This window comes from Microcaecilia unicolor, chromosome 1 (genome assembly GCF_901765095.1).
Source record: "Microcaecilia unicolor chromosome 1, aMicUni1.1, whole genome shotgun sequence".
NCBI lineage: Eukaryota > Metazoa > Chordata > Amphibia > Gymnophiona > Siphonopidae > Microcaecilia > Microcaecilia unicolor.
Genome location: NC_044031.1, coordinates 456,476,077 through 456,485,419, shown reverse-complemented (window position 1 = coordinate 456,485,419; position 9,343 = coordinate 456,476,077).

Genomic DNA, 9,343 nt, shown 5'->3' with positions numbered 1-9,343 from the left:
GAGTCAATTCCACAGTCTTCTTTTCCTGTTCCATACACGCAGGTTCTTTGCAGCAAAGCTCTTTCCCTTTCCAACCTTGCTATTTTTTCTCTCTCCAGCCCATATGAACAAGCTCCTTGCTACAAGTTATTTTCTGTTTCTGTCTTTTATGAGCCATCTACTCATTGCTACTCCTTTAATTGGGGAACCATTATCATATTGCAGCTGCTCAGGGTACAAAGGTATTAGATATACTAGGCAAACTTCAGCCTCCCTGTAAAGTACATACCGATTGTTTTTTGAGTTAGTGTGATTGTCAGGACTTATTGTTTTGCCTTGACTCCAGCTGCTCTTTGACACCCCCTAAAAGCTACCACCCTAGGAGGCCACCTACTCTACCTAGTGGTGGAACCGGTCCTGCAACTGCTGTGGATGTATAACCATGGTGAGCTCAGTTGAGAAACACTGACCTAAAGACACCTTTGTGGTATATTTACAAGGAGACAAGTAATATGATTCCCCTTAATCTCTTTACATAAAGGATTTTATTGATATGACTACAAAATGAATTTTGTAGTTGTTTTTTTTACCTGTACTTGAGATACATTACTGCATGTATACAATGGACCAGCTTCAGGGGGTAGAAAAAAAATCAAAGTAAACAAATTCCACCCACATAGTAGATATTATGTGAGCGCAGAATCAAATTACACAATATGGACACATTTCCTATTAGCAAATGCTACTTGTTGAAACTACTTTTTATATACTTCCTCTTCCTTCTCATCCTAATAATTACATAAATACAGTGATTATAGGAAAGGACCAAGGATCAGAATTTAGTAAATCATGGAACATATTTACTAAGGTGAATGCAGGAGATGTGCCCTATATCTGCCCTGGAATTATGACACAGGGCAGATTCTCACCACATAGGCACTGTGTTACACGAAGTGCCAGACAGTGCGGGAGCATCTGCACCATCAAGCACTGCGTATATCACAGTGTCAGCAACACAAAAACTGATCCATCCCCTCAAGAATCATGACTCCCCCACCCAACCCCCCAATGAGGAAGACCCCCTTGCAAACAACAGCCTCCTACCCAACCATCCCCCAATGCGCAAGACAGTCCAGCAAACAAGAGATCCCCATCTGACCCCCCCCCCAATCAAGACTCCACACCTGATCCCTACTTGACCTCCCCCTTGATCCCCTACTCAGGCCTACTAGCCCACCATTGATAGCCCCTGGGTGTCCTTTGGGTCTAGAGGGGCCTGGGAGTGGGGGGATGGTCAGGTAGGGATCAGGTGAAGGGCTCTTGATCGGGGAAGGTCTGTCTAGGTGAGAGGGTCTTGCTGATTGGAGGGATTTGGTGGGAGACTTTTGTTTGTGGTGATGTCTTGCCCATTAGGAAGGGGTCAGGTAGGGGATCTCTTTTTTGTAGGGATGTCTGGCTCATTGAGGGGATTGGGTGGGGAGCTCTTGTTTGTGTGGGGTCTTCCTCATTAGGGTGTCAGTTGAGGGGGCTTTTGTTTGTAGAGTGTCTTACTCATTTGAGGGGTTGGGTGGGGGATTTGTGATTGGTGGACGCATGGGGGGAACAGAAGAGTGGCCGAAGGTAGCTATTGATAGCTGTGTTGCCCCTACCGCCTCCTCTTTAGGTGCCAGTATTTGCAGAATATGATTGGCAGTCATTACAGCTGGTGAGTGGGTCATGACCGAGGCACTAGCTGTCACGTCAGCTCCACCCCATTCACATCCACTCACTGTCCATTTAGGCATCAAGCAGCTAGCATAGGACTTTTACCACACTGGCTGTTCTAACACATATTACACTTTAATGCAGATGTGCACTAATGTTTGACACACAGTAACACCTGCACTCTGCTGAGTGCTTCTTAGTAAACATGCTCCCATATTTTTTATGATTTGTAAGACAAAAATATACATCAGGTAGCAGTTGCATTCAATCTGTCAAATGACAGATTGCAACTGAAATGTATTATTGGTTAATGTACAAATCAAAATGGCATACTGGTCACAATTAGGATAATAAAGCTATGGAATATTTGCATTGATGTTGTTAGTGAAGATGAGATAACGTTGATTTTGAGATCTTTGCAACTGCCCATCTCTTCTGATGATTTTGCTCACTGTTGGTTAACCGAGCAAGTGAATTGAAACTCCTGTGTCAGAACAGGTAGAAGAATTCAATCTTGGCAGTGAAGACATACCCTGGTGCTGACTGTGGATTGGATCATCAGTTACTGGTAACCACAGTTAAACTCTGATTCTGCAACATCAAACAATCGGCAGTTGCAAAGAGATTTGATACAGACAAGATCAGCGCTAGCTACGCAGTTGAACTAAAGAACAGATTTGACCATCTCCCCATGGAAGAAGGACACCCAGATGAACAGTGGGAAGCAGGGCCACTGAGAGACTGGGTCAGACCTGGGACAAGGCCGCCCCCCCCCCCCCCACCCGAGGTCGCCAGGCCCCCCCTCCATCCACCACTGGGCCCTCTCTCCACCCCCGGGCCCTCTGCACTGACCTTAAGCGCCTCACCTTTGAAAGCACCAGCAAGCAGCGGCAGACCACTCCTTCCTTCTGTGTCCCGCCCTTTTGGAAGTTATGTCAGGCGAGGGCAGGACATGGAAGGAAGGAGTGGTCTGCTGCTGCTTGCTGTCCTTTCGAAGGTGAGGCCGAGGCGCTTAAATTCAATACCAGGGAGCGACGGAGGGTGGGCGGGTTGGATTGCGGTGGCGGCACTGATCCCCACCCCCCCCCCCCGGAGGCCTGGGCCTGGGGAATTTTGTCCCCCCTGTCCCCCCCCTCTCGGCTGCCCTGGTGGGAAGCAGTGAAAATGCACATTATCGAAACAGCATTAGAACATATCCCATACATGAAACCATCAAAATCAGCCCAGTGGATTTCTGACTCAACCATCAGCACTGCAGATGAGAGAAGGAAGGTCAAAGCTACTGGGAACAGAGAAGATTTCAGAAGTTTAAATGCAGAATTCCAAAGAGAGGCCAGAATTGACAAACAGAACTACTGGAATGGACAGTGCCAGAAGATGGAGGAAGTGAATAGGAAAGGTCACATATGAGAACTGTACACCCATGTGAAGAGGGCATGGTCAACATTCACAGCCCGCAAGGCAACAGTTCATGGCCAGGAACTTTATTACCAGCCAGCAATACATGATCGGTGAAAAAAATATACAGAGAAGTTATATGAAGGTGAACAACACAACCACCTTATAGACAAGGATGAGACACTGGAGGTGGAACCAAATATTCTGGAAGAAGAAGTCATGTGGGCAAAGAAGCAATTAGTCAACCAAAAAGCCCCAGGAATTGATGGCATACCAACAGAATTGCTCAAGCTCATACCAGTGCAGCATTAACAGCATTATGCCAATGTATATGGAACACATGTGAGTGGCCAAAAGATTGAAAAAAGATCAGTTTTCATCCCAGTTCCAAAGAAGGGGGGATACAAAGGACTGAACAAATTACTGCATCATAGCTCTGATACCACATGCAAGCAAAATCTTGTTGAAGATCATTTAACAGTGCTTCAGTATAACCATCGACAGGTACTTGTCAGATGTGCAAGCTGGCTTCAGGAAAGGCAGAGGCACTCGTGATCATATTGCCAACCTTCGATGGATTATGGAAAAAGCTAGGGAGTACCAGAAAGATCTCTACATGTGTTTTATCGATGTGCTTGAGCACAACAAGCTCTGGACCTGCCTGAAGGAGATGCGCATACCAGCTCACTTGACTGAACACAAAAGATCACTCTATCAAGATCAAGAAGCTACAGTCCGAACACCATATGGAGACACAGATTGGTTCAAGATTGGAAAGGGCACACAACAAGGATGCATACTGTCACCAGCAGCTTTCAACATGTATGCTGAAACTGTCATGTGACGAGCAGGCCTGGATGAGTCCAAGATTGGCATGAAAATAGGTGGCAGAAACATCAACAACCTCTGATATGCTGATGATACCACCCTGCTGGCTGAAAATAAGAAGGATCTTGAACATCTGATTAGGAAAGTCAAAGAAGAGAGTGAGAAGGTTGGACTGCACCTGAACATCAAAAAGACAAAAATCATGACATCAGCAAAAAATGTGAATGTTGACATCAAGAACAACAATGAAGAACTTAAAGTTGTCAAAGATTTCATCTATCCTGGTTCCACAATTAATCACTATGATGAGTGCAAACCTGAGATCAAGAGATGGCTGACACTTGGAAGAAGTGCGATGGTCTGAATGAACAACATCTGGAAGTCCAAGGGCATCAGCCTAGCGACTATATGTAGATTGGTCAGTGCAATAATTTTCCCAATAGCAACATATGGCTGTGAATCTTGGACGCTGAGAAAGGCAGACAGGTGAAACATTGATGCATTTGAATTATGGTGCTGGAGACGACTGTTACATATCCCATGGACAGCCAAAATAATAAACCACACAGTTCTGGAACATATCAAACCAAAACTCTAGCTGGAGGCCAAGGTAGCAAAACAAAAGCTCTCCTATTTTGGTCACATCATGCGAAGCAAGTCCCTCGAAAAAGACATCATGCTTGTAATGGTTAGTGGCAAAAGAAAAAGAGGATGCCCAAGAATTCACAGGATAGACACTATCAAGGAAGATACTGGAATGAATATAGCACAACTGAAAGAAGTTGTGAGAAATCAGAAGGCATGGCAAACACTGATCCATAGAGTGACCGAGTGCCGTACTCGACTGACTGGATAAGGAAGGGAGAAATTAAACTATTACCTGCTCTTACTGCCATAGTTAATGCTTCCACCTCCCCCCCTCCCGCCGCCGCCTACCTTCGCTTTTGCTGGCGGGGGACCCCAATCCCCGCCAGCCGACGTCCTCTCCGTCCTGCTGCAGTCAAAAAAGTCTTCTTCCTTCTGTTGCATGCTGACGTCCTGCATGTTGTACGTGCAGGACGTCAGACTCAGAGAACAGAACGTTCTGTTCTCTGAGTCTGACGTCCTGCACGTACAACGTGCAGGACGTCAGCATGCAACAGAAGGAAGAAGACTTTTTTGACTGCAGCAGGACGGAGAGGACGTCGGCTGGCGGGGATTGGGGTCCCCCGCCAGCAAAAATAAAGGTAGGCGGCAGCGGGGGCGGGTTCGCCGGGAGGGGGGTCCAGGCTGAAATCTACAGGGGCCCAGGCCCCCTCAGGCCCCACGTAGCTACGCCACTGCTCTGCAGCAAGTTTCTCTTCATAGGCTCTTTTAGCCTTATTTATTAATGCTTTGCATCTGACTTGTCAGTGCTTATGTTGCTTCTTATTTTCTTCATTTGTGTCCTTTTTCCATTCTTTGAAGGACAATCTTTTGGCTGTAATAGCCTCTTTTACTTCACCTTTTAACCATGCTGTCTGATATTTTCTCTTCTTTCCACCTTTGCAAATACATGGAATGCATCTGGACTGGGCTTCCAAGATGGTATTTTTGAATAACGTCCACGCCTGATTTAGTGTCCTAACCTTTGCAGACGATCCTTTTAGTTTCTTTTTAACCATTTTCCTCATTGTAATATAGTCACCCTTTCGAAAATTAAATGCAGCTACAGTAGGTTTCCTTTGCGGGTTCATCCCAGATAGTAGCTCAGATTTGATCATGTTATGATCACTGTTTCCAAGGAGACCCAACACCACCACCTCTCGCACTATGCCCTGCATGCCACCAAGGACCAGATCCAAAATGGCTCCCCCTCTTGTCGGTTCCTGGATCAGCTGCTCCAAGAAGCAGTCGTTTATTACATCTAGAAATTTTATCTCCCTGGCACTCCCTGATGTAACACTTATCCAGTCAATATCAGGGTAATTAAAATCACCCATTATTAAAGAGTTACCCAATTAGTCAGCTTTCCTGATCTCTGTAATCATTTCTTCAAACCTGCCAACTCTACAAAAAACTGAACAAAAATTGTAAAAATATAGCAATATTATTGCAAATCAAGAATATGAGTGATGGGGATGCATTAGTAACCTTTACTCAGAAGTGCTTCAAATATGTATTCTTACCCTGTTGTATTAAAAAATATTTTCTATAATGTTGAAACTCCTTGAATGGCTATCAGTCCACCTTCATGTTATTAACTGAGCAATTGTCATCAGTTGTTTTTATACTCATATATGCTATCATCTGACTCCAAAAATCAATCAGTATCAACAACATTTTTGTATGAATAATATTTACTCCACTTGTTATGTTTATGGGTTCATCGAACAAATTTCAAAAATTCACAGAACAAGAAGCAATCTGCTTAGAATCCAGATTATTTTCCTTCATTTCATAAATTCCACACTAACATGTAGCAACTTGCGTTAATGTTAACATGGCTAATGCATTATTTTGTGAATAGGCTTCACTGGACAGCTATTTACATTAAGGAATGGTGATGCCAGTTGTGCCATTTAACTAATATAAATGCCGAGAATCACAGAGGGTTTTGACTTCTGCTCTTTTTGTTTTTCTGATGGCCTATTGCTTGCTGGTGTAGATCGAAGGGCATGCTTCATTTTGATTGTCATGGCAGAAGTACATAAAAGAGATAATTCTATAATTGTGCATCTATAAATAGGCACCAAGAGGATTCCTGTTAAAAGTTTATTCTATAAAGGAACATAGATAGGTGTGGCAAATATAAGCACCTATAATTTAGAAGTGATCACTGACACTAGCCATAGAGTTGGCATAAGTACATAACACAATATTCCTGCCCATGCTTCACCCAGACTCCTATGTCTGTCCTCATTTGGATTTCAGGGCTCTGTTCTTTCCTGGTTTTCTTCTTATCTCTCCCAATGCTACTCCCCCACTTCTATCCCACTTTCAGTTGATGTACCACAGGGCTTTGTCTTGGGATCTCTTCTTTTCTCCATCTATACTTCTTCCCTTGGTGCTCTGATCTCCTCCCATGGTTTTCAGTATCAGTTTTATGCTGATGACTCCAAGATCTACCTCTTCACACCAGGAATTTCAGCAGGAATCTAGGCTCCAGTCAGCCTGCCTGTCTGACATTGCTGCCTGGATGTCTCACCGCCATCTGAAACTAAACATGGCCAAGACTGAGCTTCTTATCTTTCACCCTATACCCACCTCATCCCCTCCCTCATTCTCTATCTCTGTGGATAACACTCTCATCCTCCCTGTATCATCAGCTCGCAACCTTGGGGTCATCTTTGACTCCTCCCTCTCTCTTTCTCTGCACATATCCAATAGACTGCTCAAACCTGTTGTTTCTTCCTCTATAATATCACCAAAATGTATTCCTTCCTTTCTGAGCACACTATCAAAACTCTTATCCACACTCTTATCACCGCTCGCTTAGACTATTGCAACTTGCTTCTCACAGGTCTCCTACTAAGCCATTTCTTTCCCCTTCAATCCATTCAAAATTCTGCTGCATGACTTATATTCTGCCAGTGTTGCTATGCTTATATTAACCCTCTCCTCATGCCACTTCATTGGCTCCCTATCCATTTCCACAAACAGTTCAAACTCCTCTTATTGACTTACAAGTGCATTCACTCTGCAGCTCCTCAGTACCTCTCCACTCTTACCTTTCCCTACACTCCTCCTTGGGAACTCTGTTCATCTGGTAAATCTCCCTTATCTGTACCCTTCTCCTCCACTGCAAACTCCAGACTCTGTTCCTTTTATTTTGTTGCACAATACGCCTAGAATAGACTTCCTGAGCCAGTATGTTAAGCTCCATATCTGGACATCTTCAAATCTAGGCTACAAGCCTACATTTTTGAGGCTGCTTTTAACTCCTAACCCTATTCACGTGTTCAGTACCCATGCCTGTTTTATCATTCTCATCTTAAGTAATTCCCTTATCCCTTATTTGTCCTGTTTGTATGTCCTGATTATATTGTAAGCTCTTTCGAGCAGGGACTGTCTCTTCATGTTCAAGTGTACAACGCTGCATATGTCTAGTAGCGCTATAGAAATAAGTAGTAGTTGTTGTAGTAGTAGTAGTATGTTTACACCTATCTGTAAAATACATGCTATGTAAGATATGCACATATTCACAGAATGCCACTTAGCAGTGCCGTAGCTAGGTGGGGCCACGGAGGCCTGGGCCCCCTCAAATTTCTTCTGGGCCCCTGGTTTTGCAGGCGGGGGTCCCCAACCCCCGCAAGCTGAAGCCTTCATCCAGCGCCGGTCTCCAGCGCCACTGCGTTGCCTTCCCTGCTCTCTCTTCCCTTCACGTCCTTTTAGTGAAACTGAGGACGTGAGGGGAAGAGAGAGCAAGGCAGGCAACGTGACGGCATTTGCAGCGGCGAGGCAGCGGGGAGTGGCGAGGTGGCGGTGGAAGGGGGCGGTGAGGTGGCACACCACCTCTGGCTCTGGTCCCCTCCCACCATGAGGTCTGGCTATGCCCCTGCCACTTACAAGGAATTTTGGCATTTACATGCATACATATATATGTGTACATGGCATTTGGCATATAAATGTTAGCACTTGCTTTATAGAATGACCTCCAAAATGCTTTGCTCCTAGGCCTTTGGTCTTTCTCTTTCTTGTGATGAGCTTCTAGCAGGATAATGACAACCTAATTAGTAGGAAGTCACAGCACATATTTTCTTTTTAAGATAATGTGTGTGGACTTTTAGCATACTCTGATGAAATTTGCTGGAAATGTGTAAAGGAGATTTATCTTTTCTGCTACTGCTGTGCTACTACCTGTCTGAATTTTTGCTGTGGAAGCTTGTAGTGTTGGAACTTACTGAAGAGAGCATAAGTTTGTGCTAAATAAAACTGGCATTACTGCAACCATCATTTATGGTTTGGACTGCACTCATTTCCAGGGTTTGAAATCAAAGAAGATGAAGGCTGCCTTACAATTGTCTCTGTCTGAAAAGGCAATCCACTTATCCCTGGATTTTATATATGGCGACTAAAGCTGTGTGTGCAAATCAGCATGCACTGACGATTTGCACATGCAACTTAATGAGCTAATCAGCACCAATTGTTATTAATTGGTCTTGAGAGTTACGCACACATCATATTCTATAATGATGTGCGTGAAAATCCTATAATGCATAATTTCAAGGGGGCGTTCCCAGAATTTGCACGTATTGTTACAGAATAGATTTGATCAGCACCTAAAGTTAGGCGCCATTTATGCACTTACCCCCAAATTCTATATATGGCGCCTTATGTGTGTAATTTGGCCACATGGTCAAATTACACTCACAACTTAACAAGCCAATCAGTGCCAATACTTAGTACTTAACAACCAATTAGCAACACTAATTGGCTTTAATTAGAATTAACATGCACAACTTTCTAGTGTGTA